This window comes from Equus asinus, chromosome 2 (assembly GCF_041296235.1).
Source record: "Equus asinus isolate D_3611 breed Donkey chromosome 2, EquAss-T2T_v2, whole genome shotgun sequence".
Lineage (NCBI taxonomy): Eukaryota > Metazoa > Chordata > Mammalia > Perissodactyla > Equidae > Equus > Equus asinus.
The window spans coordinates 63,203,861-63,222,553 of record NC_091791.1 but is presented as its reverse complement, the minus strand read 5'-3'; the positions used below and the strand labels follow the sequence as shown (position 1 = coordinate 63,222,553).

The 18,693-nt window shown below is 39.0% G+C and overlaps 1 protein-coding gene across 14 annotated transcripts in view; it reads right to left on the bottom strand.

Annotated features, from left to right (window-relative positions):
• Positions 1 to 18,693, bottom strand: part of KAT6B (lysine acetyltransferase 6B) — a 193,285-nt gene that overhangs the window by 15,938 nt on the left and 158,654 nt on the right. The gene's annotated exons all lie outside the window — the stretch shown is intronic.

Below are 18,693 nucleotides of genomic sequence, written 5' to 3'. Positions count from 1 at the left end.
CTTAGCTTTCCCATTGTTTAAGAGAACAGGAGTGTTTTTTTAAATGACCTGTGACCTGCCTGAATTCCTATTGCTTTCCATTTACTAAAAGATATAGATGCCTCCCTAGCAAAAATGGAAATTTTGAATTGTTCAGGTATTTTCTATTTTAAGAGATTGGCTTTGAAAATGTGGAAATTTAAGACGTCTCTCCCATAGTTCTACGGGCTTGAAGTAATTATATAACAACTTGAATAAATATTACTTGACTTCTTAACAGACTTCTCAGTCCACTCTCTATAGACCTGTGGTTTTCAGAGGGTGGACGGTGGCTCCCCCAGACCAGTAACATCAGCAGCACCTGGGAACTTGTTAGAACTGCAAATTCTCAGACCTTCCCATCAGAAACTCAGGGGGCGGGACCCAGCACCTGTGCTTTAACAAGTCCTCCAGATGATTCTGACGCACACAAGTTTGAGGACCACTGATATGAATTCTGCTACAGAGTTGCTGGTTTTGATGAGCATGTGAAAACCATTTTGTGCAGCAGGAGAACCACTGACTAGAGAGTGTGACTGAAGAATCTCAGATAGGTGAGGAGGCCTCCCCTACCTTCTTGGTGATAGAGAACTGGGGACAGGAATCTCCAAAGCCCCACCAGACTGAAATTTAGCTAGAGGCCACTGAGGTGCTGAGTGGCTTTGTCCATAGGTTCTACGCCTGTGCTTCTCAACCTTCACTGTGCAAGCAATCACCTCTTGTTACAAAGTGGATTCTGATTTGGTACATCTGGGGTAGAGGGGGTGAGACTCTGCATTTCTAACAAGTGCCTATACCATGGACCATGACTGAATAGCAAGGGTTTAATACATTACATCAGCGCTTCTACAACTTTTTGGTCTCAGGACCTCTTTACGTTCAAAAAAAATATTTCAAAGCTTCTATTTATAAGGGCTATATCTATTGACTTTATTGAGAAATTTGACAAATATTTATTAATTCATTAAAAACCCAATACACCTTGTTAACATAATTTTTTATGAAAAGAATTACATTTCCTAAAATACAAAAAAGTAGTGAGAAGAGTGGCATTGTTTTACACTTTCACAAACCTCTTCAACATGTGGCTAAAGAGAAAGCAGCTGGATTCTCATATCTGCTTTGACATTCAGTCTGTTGTGATATCACAGGTCATAAAATTTCTTGAAAACTCCACTGTACACTCATGAGAGTATGACAGTGAAAACGACAAACAGTACGTTAGTATTACTTTGAAAACAGTTATGACCTTGCAGACTCCATGAAAGGGACTTAAGGATCCCCAGGGGTCCCCGGACCATACTTTGAGCCCATCTGCATTAACTAAAACATGAGAAGAATTTTTAAAAATTGGAAAACAAGGCCAAAGGTATTTTAAAACAATACAGCATTTATTGATTACAGTATGACAGATCAGAAGGGGTACTATGGGTTGGTTGAGAGCAAGGTTCTGGAACCAGACTGCCTGGAATGGAACCTGGGGCTCTACCATGCACCAGCTGTGTGATCTCGGGCAAGTTATTTAACCTGTGTTTCAGGTCCCTCATCCATAAAACGTGGAGAATAATCATACCTATCTCCCAGGGTTGTTGTAACAATTAAATGAATTAATACAAAGCATGTGGAACAGTGCTTGGTATAATACAGAAACCCCATGTAAGTGTTAGCTATTATTATTATTTAACATACTGAATTAATGAAATCTCAAGGTGATCATTTGGGTGACTAGATCTCCTTAATGTAGGGGAAAGAAATGGAATTTGGAGAGAAGGAAGGAGACAGACTGCTCTATAGAGTCAGACTGAGAAAAGCTACCTTTCTTTTCCTACTTCTGTCTGAGGCACCTGAAAACCACTCCATTGCCTCAGACAGAAGTCCCCCCATCCCCCAGCTAACCACTCAAATATAAATTTAATTAATGGAAGAAGCAATGAAAAAAACCCCCATATTCTGCCTAAGGAATGATCTCAGGAAACTGATGACTGGAAGTTTCCAGTAAGCACAGTTCTGCGCCCTCTCAAATTCCCTTTGGCCCTTAAGTTCTTAACTTCAAGGACTACCCTCAGGAAACAGCAAGCCCATCAAACCACAATAACAATGACTGCTTGAGGGCTTCAGCAGAACCCAGAGACAGTCCCAGGACAAATGAAACAAAGACCTAAATGTTCTAGAAGACCAAAGTGTGTCCCTAAGAAAATGGCCTGAGCCAGTAAAAACCCAGAGAATGGAGACAGCAGGTCTTTGGGGAAGGAAGGCTGGATGCCCTGGGTCACATAACAGTCTGTTTCTCTAAGCCCCTTTTTAAGATCTTCCCTCTCAAAGATCCCACCAGCTTCACAGCAGACTGCTCTGGTATGAAGCTCCTCCTCCATTATTCAGAAGGGCCACCGGTCTTTCTTACTGAACACTCCCTGTCCCCCAAGTCCACCTGGGAGAGGAATGATGATTCTTTAACTCCCTCCAGTGGAAGGTGTGTGGTAGGGGCCTGACTCCTCTGGGGGTGTGGGGTGTGGGGGGTGTGTGTGTGTGTGTGTGTGTGTGTGTGCGCGCGCGCACAAACCTACAGACTATGCTGGAATTTACCAGATGAGTTCTGTGATTCCGTGCATGAGTGTGGACTCCCTTGAAGGTGGTGGTCAGTCACGCAGAGAAAAGGTAGGTGCTTACATGAACTCATGTAATGAACTCACAAATAGGGCATCAGGCAGCAGGAAAGGGAACTCTCCTCCCTCTGCAGCACCCTTGTGTGGAGGAGGGTGAACATCTGTGAATGAGCTCCTGAGTAGGGGAGGAACCAGGGCCAGAGACAGACCCCTTGTTAGACAGCCACAGATGGCGAAAGATGAGTCAGTGGTATTTTTATAACTGATAACCTAATTCAGTGAGAATGTCTCTCCCTATTTTTCCTTTTTCTATCCTCTAGTCTAGCCCAACCGCTCTCAACTCTGGCTGCACATTAGAATCACTTAGGGGCTTTTAAAAACTCCAGATGTCTGTACCTCACTCAATCTCAACTTCTGCCTGTCTCAGGCCAGGCTGGTCTCAGATGTATTGGGGGTTATATTAAGCAAAAGGTGTGGGACTATATCTTGGCCAGATTTTAAATGATGGTACACCACCAATCACTCTTCTCCCTTTCTGCCACCCCAAAGGGCTGTGGAGGTAGCAGTGGTGCCTAATAAGAGATCCAAGTAGAAGGTGAATCTTGGGGGAAATGGAGACATCTAAGAGGCTAGGGAGGAGACGGTCACTTGGTAAAGAGAGCTCTGTGACAGACTTCACACAGGTTTCATTTATTTAAACATTTAACTGATGAATATTCATGTATGACATGTCACCACCAAACGAGCAAGGTCCTGGTCTGGTGTATTAGAAGAATATATTGTTTCTTTCTAAGAAGATGACCATGTATGGTCAATCTGTTTCTATGACTGAAACAGACTCAGCCTCTCAGTTTCCTTGTTGGGAAAATAAGGCACCTCTGGCAAAGGATAAAATGATCATGGAATGAGATCACAGTGTCAATATCACCTACAGACTAAAATCATGTGGGGAAGGCAAGAATTTTTTAAAATATCTTTCTTTAAATATATTTGGGGCGTAATCAGATTCTTCCTGAAGCCCACTGCCTATTACAAATCTAAGTAAAGCTCTGATTTGTCACTCAAAGGCACTTCTACTTAGGTAATGGTAAAGTTCCAGTACCGTGGGCTCCAAAGCAACAGAAATTGGAAAGATATGTCAGAATAATGCCCTTCTCTTTTTTGATTTTCCACAGTTCAAACCACTTTTAAATTTTGGAAAATTTTAGGAAAAACAAATTTACAAGAAAAATTTTTTTTAAGATGAAGTAATTTGGCATTTAAAATTATTTCCTCTCTCATAAATAGGCAGAAGTCTACATTAGAGATTCAATCTGAAAAAATATTTCAGAAACTAATTTAATTCTTCCAAGTTGAAACCTGGATAAAATTTTCACATCTAAGTTACAAAATCCTAGTAACAAGAATTTACCATTGAAGAGTTAGAAGATTTTAAACCCTGAATTAAACACATACACACTTCAAATAAAGCATCTGCTCCAAGCAAGTAACTACATGTATTTATAATGCATCACCTGTAAGACCATTCTCCTGCTGCTAAAACATTACAATTGAACTTTTCCTTAAATAAACTTCTAAAAGCAAAAACTAGAGTTTCTTTTGCCCACTTTTACAGGTCTGAGGTTCTGTGGGGCAGCTGAGATAGTGTACTCTAACATCTAGTTGTCCAGCCTAATCCTATGTGGCAGAGTGAGGGGAGTGTTTACATCAGCGTGGACACTACCACTGATTTCAGAACCAAGCTTTGGGAGACAGGACGTTAGAAGAGCAACTGCCTTTCCATTTGCTCTCCCACAACCCCCTAAAACTCTGTGTGTGTGTGTCTACACACTAGCTGTAATTTTCAAAAACTAGACAAAGTATGCTGTAATTCCAATTCTGAGTGGTGAGCTTTCACAAAGGAAACACAAATACACAGCAAGATTGAAGAAAGGAAAAAGTGGGAGTACAAATCTCCCTGAAATGTTTCTTTGTTTTCAAAGCACATTTCAGACGAAAATCTGTCTGTCTTTGAGATAACTTCCTAAAATCAAAGCACAGCCCATCACCCAATCTGATTCAGGAACTGATACTGAAAATGTAAGGGAGAGAAACCATCTCCAGTTGTCCTCAGGTCATCCAGAAAAACAGTCTTATTCCACTGGTCTACAGAAATCGAAAACTTCTTTTTTCACTTATTTATTTATCTTCTATAAGCTTTCAAACAGGATTTGAGGTAAAAAGCCTCTGGCAACAAAAGGTGGTCTTCCCACAGGGTTACTGATAAACCCTTTTGATGGAGGTGCGGCACACATGGCATGCAGGCTGGGGGTGGGAGCTGGGGTGGGATGAGGTGTTCAATGAAGGGACTAGCTGGTCTGCCAGTGGATTTGGTGTCATGTAGGTATCTAGCCTTTAAATCCTACAGGAATCTTTAAGCCCAAATTGGTTACAGTTTTATGTTAGCTGTTGAAAAAACAAAAGCATATGAAATATCCTCACTAACAGTGTTAAAAGACAAAATTACTACCCTTCTAGTTAGTATGCGATACCTTTCTCGAAGTCCACTATTTGGATGGGCTCCCTAAAAGTTAAGACTTCAGTAGCAAAATAGTATTAGCACAGCTTTAGCTACAATATGCTAATCTTATCCCCATGAGCCTTCATTCTGTGTGGTCACTGTTAATCAGAGAATCTCCATTCAACTTTGAAAGGATTGGAATGGTTTAGTAGTGTGTTCAACAGTTGAGTGCCTACTGTGTTCTAGGCACTTTTCTAGCTAGGTTGTATATAAACACTCCATTTTCCAAATTTAATAAGGAAAAAAGCTCTGGGAGTTTAATTTAACTAGTATGCAAGTGCTGAACGCAAGAACCACAAACTACGTAAATAACAGGAACTCAAATAGACATGTTAACAGCTAAAGTTCATTTTTTAAGAACCAATTCAATATGCTACATGCAAGCAATCAATCGTACTGCAATCATCATTTACAAATCAAAGGACAATGCAGATACTCACAGGGGATATACAACGAGGTGGAAGCGTGTGATTATGGACGAGCAGATTGAAACTGTAAATTATGTAACTGTCTCTTGTAATTACCCTGCTTGAGAACCGAAAGAGACATCCTGTATAATTTTGCAGGAGAATGGGGATCGAGATACAGAATTGCTTTTTAGTTGGTTTTAACCCTTCAACAGCTATTTAATTATGTGTGATGAGGTCAAAGAAAGTTTATGCTTAATTCACAAAAAGTTGGCAGAGAGGTATTTCAAAGTAATCCTCTGAAAAGCTCCAGATTATGAAAAAGACCTGATGATTTCTCTTCCTCTTCAAGAAAGATTTATCTAAATTATTTGGTAAAATAAACAACATTTAAAACAAATTCACAGGCGTCATTCATTTTATTTCCTCTCTAAAAACATTCATGATGGTCCAAGTTTTTAACTGATGCAACTGAAAAGCTGCAGGGGTAGAAGTCCGTCAGAATTCTCAGACACATCTTCTGCTTTGGTAGGAAAAAAAATCTCATTAACTTCCTTAAATTCGCAGGGAAAAGCTCCAACACTGGGCAAACCACAGGGCAGGACTTCTACGAACAGAGAATCATCTTCATTAGAAGGGAGGCTGTTTCTGCAATAATCAATCAGCAGAATCTTGTTTCAGCATATTTTAAGACATTCTAGCCTTTTTCTTTCCTTTTCTTAAAAATCTAAACATCTTTTCTCTTCTATAAGCACTGTTTCTAGTGCCTAAAGATCTGCCCCCAATAAGAACCGCTGAACACCTAGCATTCTAGGAGGAGGCAGGGCAATTTCCTACTTACAGCGCCTGCCAGTATTGCTTTCCCTCATTTTGGATCTTTTAAAAAAAATAGAAAGAAAGAGAGGGAAAGAAGGAAAGAAAGGAAGGAAAAACAGAAAAAGAACAAGAAAAGTTCCAGTGCTGCAATGTCTCTTCTTTATCTCGTTGGCCTCTCTGTTCCATATTTTCTCTTCAGTCCACCCCTATTCTGCACAGCCGTTCCTTGTCAGAACCCTCTATTTAACACCATTCTTTTATCACCATACAACTCTTCAATTATGTTTCTCTAGGTTTAAGAGTGGAAGCATAATTTACAGGAATGCTATTCTCTAATGGACTTGACTCAACGCTTGAGAAGATGTGATTCTAGTAAATTTCAGTACATTTCCTTCACTTAAAGATGGTTCTGCAAAGTCAGAAATGGAATTGATGCCAATACACCAAATACCCATGTACTCATGTTTTGATCTTAAAGCAGCAAAGGTGAAAAACTGTATCTCTCTTTTAAAAAATCACTAATATAATGCTGGCAACAAATCAAAAAAGTTCTCCAGTTTTAAGAATTAAAACTTTCCATTTGTCCCATCCCAACCACCCCTCCTTTCTCCCTCATACATAAGCACTATCCTGACTTTAATAGTAATCTCTTGTGTTTCTTTATACTTTAGCACTAAAATATCCCCAAGCACTGTAGTACAGTCCTGTCCATTAAAAAAAAAAGAAGAAGAAACATCTTTTAATCTACAGGTTCCCCCCTCCACCCCTTTCTTTTCTTTATAATTTGTCTGTTGATGAACTGGTGCCATTTGACCTATCGAGTTTACAGAGCCTGGATTTTGCTGACTGCACACACACACAAGGCAGTTCAGTCGGTTCCTCTTTCCTCTGTGTTCCTGCAAAATGGCAGCTGGATCCAGAGGCTTGATCAGACTTGGGTTCGGCACTTTGGCAAACTACAGGTGGTGGCATGTTGCTTGATCAGGAAGCACATAATTTCTGATTATCCCCCCTGTTGCAATATGTGCTGCTGTTGATGTTCAATGTCTAGATCCATTAATTCACTGACAGAATTGCAAAATGGTGATGTCTTAATTCTACCATTTCATTTAATTTCATTTGTTAGCTACAATAAGTTTATAAAAAGATGCTTCCCCTCATTTACTATATGGTTACTAGTGGTATAGTTCATATAGGAAAGGCAAGTTAAATACTTTATTCACCAGTTTTCAGGATTATGAATTGGTTCCTATCATCTAAATTTGTCTTTAAATGTCATTACGAATGTGTGAGTTTCAATCAATTGCAATTGTGATCTTTATTATTATATTTACTGTCCAGTGGGAGCCTCTTTAAGTTGAATCCTGAGTCCTTTTGACAAGACCTTAATAATTTTTGCCTGCTTGCTATCTAGTGTGAAAAGAAGGATCACTCCCTTTTATAGAAAGAATTCTTCACTTCAATTTAAATGATTCAATTTGCCCCCTAAAAAGAATATATGCAATATATTGTGTATAGTGAGGGCTACCTATTACATTTTCTTAAAATTTCAGCAACACTTTTTTGAATACCATCTGCTATATAATCACACTGCATATTTTTTTCAATGTGGACAAATAGTTACATGCATAACTGAATTACTTTTAATCCATTCAACTATTTTCAAGCACTCTATAAACATTAATTTAAAATAATTTTGTTGAAAAAAGAAGTTCCTCTATGATGTTAACCCAAAGCATGATTCTATAAATAATTATAAAACAGAGATTTGCGTATTGGTAAACATGAAAATGTAGCATTAATATTAGAGTAAAAACATGTTAACCACAAATCCATCGGGGAGAAAAAAATTAGATTCCTAACTAGTATTTTCCTAAGAAAATTTTGAGCAAATGAAAGAAAATCTATGCTTTACCCAAAACAAATTGATGTAAAAAAAAAAAAATACTACCTTACAACCAGCTGAAATCATAAATCTGTTGTTTAGAAATACCATCATAAGAGGACCTTATCAAACTATCAAATATAAGAAATTAGAATATTCTACTTCCAATATAATACTACAAGCTGGAAAATATGTTTAAGGGGAATATTTCCCTTGAAACCAAAAACAGGTATAGCACTAATTTCAACGAATCAGAACAAAATCTTTCTTGATCTTGTTTTAATAATGGAAAAATGCTTCCCTTGCATTTATCTGTGCTGGGAAAATGGAAAAGAGAGTTGGAAGCATTCCCTCCTCTGCCTGATAGAGTCCCATGTGTGCCCCTCACACGCAGCATTGCATGCTGGGATGAATCCTCTGCGTGTCTGACCGTCCACTACCCTGTGGGCAAGGGCTGGATCATTTATCCTTATGGTCTCATCACCTAGGTCAACCCTGGCACAGTCCATGTAAAGCTCATTTGCTGAAGGAAGGGATGAAGGGATAAATAAGTGAAAAAAGCGAAGACTGAGGAGATCTGAGATCAAGCACCAATTCTGCTATAAGCTAGCTGGGTGAACCTGGTAGGTGCTGCCAGTGACACAAAGAAGAGGACTGACTAGATCTGGGCATTCATTTACTCCCTCAACAAACCCTTTTGGGCACACGTACTATGTGTGTGGTACTGTGCTCATGGCTTGGATTTCGGCAGTGACAAGTGACAGGCCTCATGATGGCATTGCTAAGGTTCCATTAAATGTTGAAAATTAGGTTTTCTCATACCAATTATCTGAATGGAATTTGCCCAGCAGTGGGTTTCAGAATGACTCACTGCAAATGCCTGTCAATGTTAGAAATCCAAACAGACAAAAGATTTGTTAAAAAAAATCCACCTGCATGCCAAAACTTGAAAAAATTCTAAGCTATGTAAGGCAAAACGGTAGCTGTAGACCGTATGTTTCATATTTACGGTGTTTTCACTGAAGCAATGAATACAAACTATTCTATAAGAGCTATTTATTTGCTCTTATTTATGACAAGCTTAGTTAAAAAAAGATACAGCAATTGCTGGCTGCACTGCCTCATTTCAATGCATTCAGTAACAGTTAATTTCTAAATAAATCACTGAGAGTTCCATTTTCAACCTTGATGTTATCTTTAGCATATTAAATATATTGTACTTCAGCCCAATACATAAAACAATCACGACAAAGGCTTTTGGGGCAACATATTATAATGAGAAAATAAGGAAAAATAGTCATTTTCCTTATTATATTATAAACTAGAAAGCTATTAAAACATATGTTACCATTATACTTGATTACACAGGTCAAAACATGTCTTCCAAAACCCAGCAGAAGTCTGAAGATCCAGCCGCTGGTCTTAACCTCCAACAAGCGTTACGGTGGAGGTGGGGGGAGGGGTTCCTATCTTAGAAAAAGGCTATAAAGTACTCAAGCACCATTTCAAAAACATAACTTATTATTCTTTAATGATGGCCTTGACTGTGCTCACCCAGGGAGGAGGGCTGCTGGGAAAACGATGAAAAGAGAGAAGCTTTCTTGACAGTTTCTGAAGACTAGAGTTGGAATTTGCCTTCCAAAATAAATGCACGAAGAAATGAATTATCTGATAAAAGTAAGGAAAAGCAAAGCGTCTCTTCAACCAACTACGTATAAATGTGAATTTTGTCACAGCTCTCATTTCTTTGCCCAAGGTTTACAGTAGATAATGCCAATCTTCTTTCTGATGCAACTTAAATGATTTTATCACAGAGGCTGTGCTTGAACAAGAATACCAGACCTCAAAAGAGGTCAGGGCACACCTGACAACATTTGGAAGTAAGCAGACCACACCTGACTGATGATGTTCTAATATAAAATAAAATTCTTCTTCCTAAGAATCACATATAAGAAGAGAAAGTACATCAAGAAAGTTCTTCCTGGCCTGCCCTCATGGCTGACGGGTTAAAGTTCTGCGTGCTCTGCTTCGGCGGCCCAGGTTCATGGGTTTGGATCCTGGGCACAGATCTACTCCATTCACCAGCCATGCTGTGTCAGTGTCCCACATACAAAAAAACAGAGGAAGACTGGCACAGATATTAGCTCAGGGCTAGTCTTCCTCAAGCGAAAAATGAGGAAGATTGGCAATGGATGTTAGCTCAGGGCAAATCTTCCTCAGCAAAAAAAAAAAAAGAAGAAGAAGAAGAAAAGAATGGTCTTCTCAAGGTAATTCATTTAACATTTGTTCAACAAGTAATAAGGACCTATTAAGTGCCAGGCTCTTCCAGGAGGTGAGACTATAGCAGAGAAGAAAGTCTCTGCCCCCATGAAGCTTACATTAGGTGAAGGAGATGGGCAATAAATAATAAATATATAAAAGACATATGTAACTTTCTAAGTGACTTTGTACTTGCTTAGCTTAGAGCCTTTTCTTTTCTGTGAGGAAGATCAGCCCCGAGCTAACATCTGTTGCCAATCTTCCTGTTTTTGCTCAAGGAAGATTGTCCCTGAGCTAACATCTATGCCAGCCTTCCTCTATTTTGTATGTGGGATACTGTGACAGCATGTGCTAAGTCTGCACCCAGGATCCAAACCTGCGATCCGCAGGTCACTGAAGCGGAGCACATGAATTCAACCACTATGCCACCAGCTGGCCCCTTTTTTCACCTTTTAATTAGCCATTTGTACTTGACAGACTTTGGAGTGTAGTGGCTAAGAGTCAAAGTGCTAGGACTCAAATTGCAGCTATGCATTTATTACTTATGTAACTGTGCCTCACTTTCCTCACCCATACCACGAAGTTTAAAGCACACATCTCGATCACTGTTGTGACGAGTGAATGAGTCAGTGCTCTTAGGAAAGTGTTGCACATAGGAGTACTCGGTAACGTCAGCAATGTTGCTGCCACCAATGACTTTCCTTTTCTGCACATTCTGTGTTCATATCCTCTGCTCATTTTTCTATTAGGGTTTATGTTTTCATGCTATTAAATCTTTCCTTTTATATTTATTTAAATACTACAGATATCAAACCTTTGCCTGGCATATTTGTTGCAAACATCTTTCCCATTATGTTTACTTTTAAATATTAATAGATTTTACTATATAGAAGTTTTACATTTTTATATAGTCAAGTCCATCTGTATATTCTTTTGTGATTTCTTTCATTGCTTTAATGTCTAGGATGTCCTTGATTATCCAAAGATTGGATAAGTAATATACATCCTTTCTTCCACTTTTTAATGGTTTTTGTGTGTTTGTTTTTTGTTAATCATTTAAATCTTTAATCTGCCTGGAGTGTCTTTTTAGTTGCTCAAACATCTAAGATGTTTTCTCACATGGTCATGCTTTTGAATATGCTGGTTCCCTCAGCCTGGAATGTTTCCACTTCAACTTCTTATGAGCTCTCAATGTATACTGTACAAACATACTGCCCAGCACTTGTTGACTTGTCAGCGAACTTGACCACCCAGCAAAAGCTATGTCTCCTTCATTTTTGTCACTGGTGTTTAGCAGAGTGTAGACTAGGGTGCCCCAATCAACAAAGGTTCAATGAAGAGAGAAAAAATGAATGAAATGACTCTTCTCATCCTCCTCCACTATCCAGTTTAGACTCAGATAAATGCATTTACACAAACACACAAGTAAGTGATGATGCCAACCTCTTTCACCACTGCCTCATACAATGTTCTGCAACCTACTGCTGAATCAGCTGCCTTTCCCTGAATCTCTCCTGGGTCAGCTAAGGAGGATGGGTTTTGCACCCTGCTCCCCAGGCAAGGTTCTGGCTTTGCAGGCTTGAGTAAAGGACAATTCATTATCTGCTCACCCACTGCCCAGCCAAGCAGAATCATAAACAGCTAAAAGTATATATAACAGACTATAACTGCTACATAAGTATGTATCAGTCAAAATATGCCCAGGCTACTCACTACAGCACTTCTAAAATTGTGAAATATTAGAAACAACCTATATGCCCATACCTAGGAGAGTAGGAATAAGCTATATACATCCATACAATGGAGAACTATGCAGCTGCAGGAGAGAATAAGAAGATCTCCATGAAGTAGTATGGAGTGACTACCAAGACATGTTGTTCAGTGGAAAAAATCAAAATGTAAGAGACTATCTATAGTATGCTACCTTTTGTAAAAGAAAGGAGGAAAAATTAGAAAATACACATCTATCTTCTCATTTGTACAAAAAGAACATGGAAAGGATAAACTAGAAACTAATGAGACTGGCAACCTGCAGGAAAGGATCAGGGAATGGGAACGGGTGGAGGGAATCGGGGAGGGGAGTGACACTTCTCTGAGTATACTCTTTAACATAGTTTCAACTTTGAAAATCATGTTAATGTTTTATATTCTAAAAGAAAAAAAAAAAGCAATGAGCAAAGAGAAAAAACTAAAGTGGATAACACAAACAAATAAGCCTAACTCTATCTCAAATAAATAACATCACCAGACTGAAGGGGAAAAAAGTTAAAAAGAACTAACCCAAGTAACATTTGAACACAGTATTTGGACTAAATATACTTGGAGTAAAGTCAAAAGAACTATGTACAAATATTGACCTCTAGTTAGGAGGTTTCTTTTTCACAGTGGTAAGAGCTAGCAATTCTGAAACTACTTAATGTGCATTCTAGGACCGAGCACACAAGTAAATAGACTGTAGATAACAGAAGTCAGGTTTCTCGCTGTCACAGAAGAGAGTTACAAATATGGAAATGTGGAAGGATAGAATAAAACCTTGTAGTGGTGTTGATTCGGAATGCAAGGTTACAGTGTAAACTCACGATAGCAGTGTGTGTGTATGCATATACATGTATGTATATATATATGTACGTGTGTATACACTCACACACACACAGATTCATTCTTTCTTAGTTCTGCCACCCGAGAGGTCCTAGAAGCAGTGACACCACAGTAGCAATCAGCACACCTAAGTGCCAAGATCTTGTTTCTATATTGTTCTCCAGTATAAACAACCAAGGCCCTTAGGAGAAACGGGAGATTCTAGGGCTAGGTCAGAGAAAGAACAAGATGAATCCGGAACATGACACTGTACCAGAAAGTATGGAAGTGTTCAAATGGATGGGACATGTCAGAAGGACACAGGAACGAACTTGAAGCAGTTCCCACTGAATAAATCTTGGACAATTTGACAAAATAAATAATGGTAGCAACAAGTTATAATCCATCAAACAAAATAAAAATCCATGAGTATGTAATTATATAAATAAATTAATAATTAGGTAAATGAAGTAATTAAAAAACTAATAAAGCTCTTCTTTACAGTGAATGTCAATTAATAAGTAGAAGAAACAATGGAAGTAGAAAACCACCATTTCGTGACTACCATAGTAATAACTATCTTAGACAAGAATCATAAATGAATGCTAAAACAAGTGGAAATTGGATGAGAAATAGGATATTTACACAATCACAAAGTATCTTCTTACCAGATATTAACTGATTACAAAGGGGAATAAGTTATTTGACAATGAAGAAACCTGGCAGGCACCACCTTAAGCCAGTAACGTGACAAATAAATTATCAGATGATCTTGATCTTGATAAGCTGCACTGAGAAGGACACAGCATCACTTCTGTGGTATTCCTGCCAAAAATACACCTAACTTGAATCTAATCATGAGGAAACATTAGACAAGCCTAAATTGAGGGACACTGTACTAAATAAGTCGCCTGCACACTTCAAAACTGCCAAGATAAAAAAACAAAACAAAACAGGGGCCGGCCATGTGGCACGGCGGTTAAGTTTGCACGTTCTCCACTTCAGCAGCCCAGGGTTTTGCCGGTTCGGATCCCGGGTGCAGACATGCCACCGCTTGGCAAGCCATGCTGTGGTAGGTGTCCCATGTATAAAGTAGAGGAAGATGGGCACGGATGTTAGCTCAGGGCCAGTCTTCTTCAGCAAAAAGAGGAGGATGGGCAGCAGATGTTAGTTCAGGGCTAATCTTCCTCAAAACAACCACAACAACAACAAAAAATGACTGAGGTGCTATTCCAGATTACTCAGGAGACATAATAACTAAATTCAATATGTGATCCTGGACTAGGAAAATTTTTTTCCCTAGAAAGGGCATTAGTGAAAACTGGCAAAAATTGAAATTTGAACAAGGTGGATGGATTAGATAATAGTGCTGAGTCAACACTAATTTCTTGATTTTGACAATTTGTAGTTATGTATGAAAGCATCTTGGTTTTTAGAAAAACACACTGAAATATTTAGGGGTACAGGTGCAACAGGTCTACAACCTATTCTCAAATGACTCAGGAAAAGAATTCTATGTATATATCATACACACACATATATCAGTATGATAGAGGGCAATGAGGAGGGAGAGAGAGGGAGACTGAGAAGAAGAAAGCAGAAAGCAGATGTGATAAGATGTTAACATCTGGGGAATCTGAGTGGAGAGTATATGAGAATTCTCGGCACTGTTTTTGTAACTTTTTTCTAAGTCTGAAATTATTTCAAAATTAAAGGAAAAAATAGGGGGCTGGATAAGGCATTGCTGGGCAGCTCTGGCAGCAGGGGCAGGCCCCGGCCCGGCAGGGAACACTCTAGTACCCAATACCCAGCAGTACCCTGGGAGGAAGAGCAGCTACTTGCCTTGTCCTGGACGGCTCCAAAGCAGGTATCACAAAAGTTTTGTGGGAAGTGGGCTTCTCTCAAGTCTTGAGATGTCTGGTAGGACAGAGTGTGCTCTGTGTGTGTGTGTGTGTGTAAACAGAGATGGGGAGGACGTTAAAATTTTCTGACAGAGAAAGAGAGAGAACCTCAGAATCCAGAAGAATGAGATGTGGTATCCACTTCAACCCATGACAGTCACTCCTCCCCCTCTACCCACTTAAGTTTTGGGCAAAGAGTCACAAAACTCATGAGGTGGTTTATGAGCAAGCTGGGAGTTGGTTCCCTTTACTCATTCTGGCCAACCTCTGCAAATGACCTCCCAGGGAGCCCTGTTCTGACAAATCCTAGATAAACCGTCCTAGGGAGAGAGACATAACACCCTATTGCAAGGGCAGCATTTGGTGTCATGGGTGGCCATTCCATCTCTCCCGACTGTCCTGTAGAAGACTGTTGAGAGCTGTGGATTCGTGGTTCTTTACATGCACACAACACATCATAGCTCACCCATGTCTAGAACCAGCGTGCAAGCGGGCAGCTGGGCATCTATGGCCATCCTCCTGCTGGTATCCTGTTTCAGCTTCCTAAACTAGCAGTTATTATAGACAAAATGAAGATTTTCCGGCCTTTCAACTTTATTTGAATTACTGAAAATACATCCCCTGACCAAAAGACCCTCAGCCTCATGTACAAAATAAAAAGAAAATAAATCTAACCATTAAGAGGTCCCTTAAAAAAAACAGAGCAGGGGCCAGCCCTGTGGCCGAGTAGTTAAGTTTGCGCGCTCACGTCGGCCCCCCAGGGTTTCACTGGTTTGAATCCTGGGCACGGACATGGCACCGCTCATCAGGCCATGCTGAGGTGGCGTCCCATGTGCCACAACTGGAAGGACTCACAGCTAAAATATACAACTATGTCCTGGGGGATGTGGGGAGAAAAAGCAGAAAAAAAAAATAAAGATGATTTTTAAAAAACAAAACAAAACAAAACAGATCAGATTTTAGAAAACCCATAACCCTGGTTATCTGTTTTGCCCTGAATTCTGAGGCTGACAAGGCTTATGAGAGGTCACGGGGTTTATCTCCTCTTCTACAAGAGATTGGACCTGAATCATTCTAGAATGATATTATCTACTATTACTTTAAGTAACTCCAAAGAAGGAGATGCTATCAATATTTTCAGCAGCCTACTCCATCTCCTTTAAAACCTTTGCAGCCAAGGAATTTTTGGGGTTTTAAATTTAATTTCTATTGGGTTTACACCAGTTCCCATTTTCTTTGAGTGTTATAAGATTCTTCCCCTAATCTCCTCTTCTCTGAAGAAATAACACCAATCCCATTTCAACTTTATTCAAATCATTCCACCACACTCCTTAACCCACTCCAGTGTAGGGGCAAGGCCAAGGGTAGAGGAAAGAGAAAAACTAAATTTACACCCTCAGCACCGCATTGCCCGGACACACCCCAATGGACGGCACTCACCATGAGGGCCCTGAGCCATCCAGAAAGGTTCCATTGTGTTCCACAGTTCATGTTTAAAAATACAAGGTAGACTCTAATACAGTTTTCACTAAAATGGTTAACATGAAGATTTAGCATTTGAAGGGAATATCTTTGTTCCTGGGTTGTTCTCTTATGTAGAAGATCTCAGTACCAGATCATGCAGTACAAACAAGATGATACTATATTTAGAGACTTGCATTTTTACCTGGTACGTACCAGTCCCTTTTTAATTTTATTGTGGGCAGTGACCAAATCACTTTGGAGATTCAATTCAAGTCAACAAAAGTATATCTAATGCAGATTATTGAGCACTATCCTACTGAACACAAAGAAGAAGGTATTCAAGGACTGTACAGCACGTTGGAAGTATGACAGTTATATCAATAACTACTGCAAAAGGGCGAATTGAGTCTAAGTGCTATGCTACAGAGATAAAGAGCCAAGAAGAGAATGAGATGAAACTCCAGGAGGCAGAATAAAAACGACGAGGATGTTGAGCTGGCTCTTAACAATGGGTAGGATTTTGAACAGACAGAGGCCTGGGAAGGAGGAAGTGGTCATTTTAGGGAAGGGACTACATAGACAAAGAATGAAAGTATGAAAATATGCTCAGAATATTTGAATAAAAAGATTAGTCGATGAAAAAGCCTAAAAGATAGGCTGGAACTAGGTGTTGGAAGATCTTGAATATTGAGCTAAAGAGTTTGCCTTATTTTGTAGGTATGCAGATACCATACGAAGTTTAAGGCCTGGGGCCAGCTCGTGGCATAGTGGTTAAGTTTGCGCATTCTCCTTTGAGGGCCGGGGTTCACAGGTTCGGATCCCGGGCACAGACCTAACACTGCTCATGAAGCCATGCTGTGGCAGCATACCACATAAAACAGAGGAAGATTGGCAATAGATGTTAGCTCAGGGCCAGTCTTCCTCACACAAGAAAAAAGTTTAAGGCCTGAATCACTGCTATGTATATCAGAAATTACAATATATTTATGAACAACTTATGAATGGTGGCCAAAAAAACCTCCATAACAAGACAATTGGATTTGCCCTTAGAACTGATCACAACTAGGACTCTGCAAAATAAAAATGGTGAACTCCTGGTAAGATGGCCCTCCATGGGATAACTAGATCAGAAAAGAATAAATAAGACTAGGGTAATATTTATTTTAATAACCAAAATGTTACCTGAAATACAAAAATAATTTTAAAAAATACTTCAAAAAAGAATATCTTTCAAAGTCAATGTCAACAAATTATACAAATCAGTCCAAAACTGCTAAACAGTTATTTTACACCCAGACTTTAATATTTTAATATATAATAATACATATTTAGACACAACATATTTCTTCATGATTTTCCTTGAGCACATTTGCATTGTGGTTTTTGCATTTGATGTGCCTTATGAAAATTACATGATTTCCCAAATTTTCCTTCTTCGAGTTTAAAATCAGACAAATTACAATCTGGTAATGAAGAAGTATAGAGTCCCAAGTGACAGATTTTCACGTGCTCAGAAATGACTATTATCATCGAATACCTGACCTTCGTGTTATTTGGGTATTTTGAATCAATTCTCAAAATGTAGCCTTAATACTACATTTATACATCCAATTGAATATAAACAAGGAGAAAAAAATTACCAATTTTTTTTACATTATCCCGTGCATACTTTTATATGTTATTCTGATTTTAATTGAGGAGACTCAGAAGATACAAATGTGTAACAAAAATACTTCTTGGGCAACCTCTAGATACAAACATTGTAATAATTTCCATAATAGACAAGGGAAATTAACTAAACAAGATAGTTATTTCTACTAGAGAGGCTCAAAGGATAGGCTATCGAAAGCATTGTTTTTCTAAATAGAAACATCCCTTTCCTGCTCTGTACTGTACAAGATTATAGGCAAAATTTTAGGAAGCTGAAAATCCTTTTAAATAACACTTCCTTTAGCTTTAATTGCAAATAATTGCCTCTTTTGGTGCTAATGAGCATGAGCACCACAGAATGGAATGTAATTCTGCCGGTTCATTCAGGGTAATGGCTTTGTGAGCTGGTGACACTGCACAGAGAACTAGTCTCAATTTCCTAGAGTACAATAAGTGAGCAGCAGTAAATTTTTCACTTGAGGAAGATTTTCCAACCTATGTAAATATAAATAGAAAATCCATTATCTATTGATAAAAACAACAAAGTAGATTA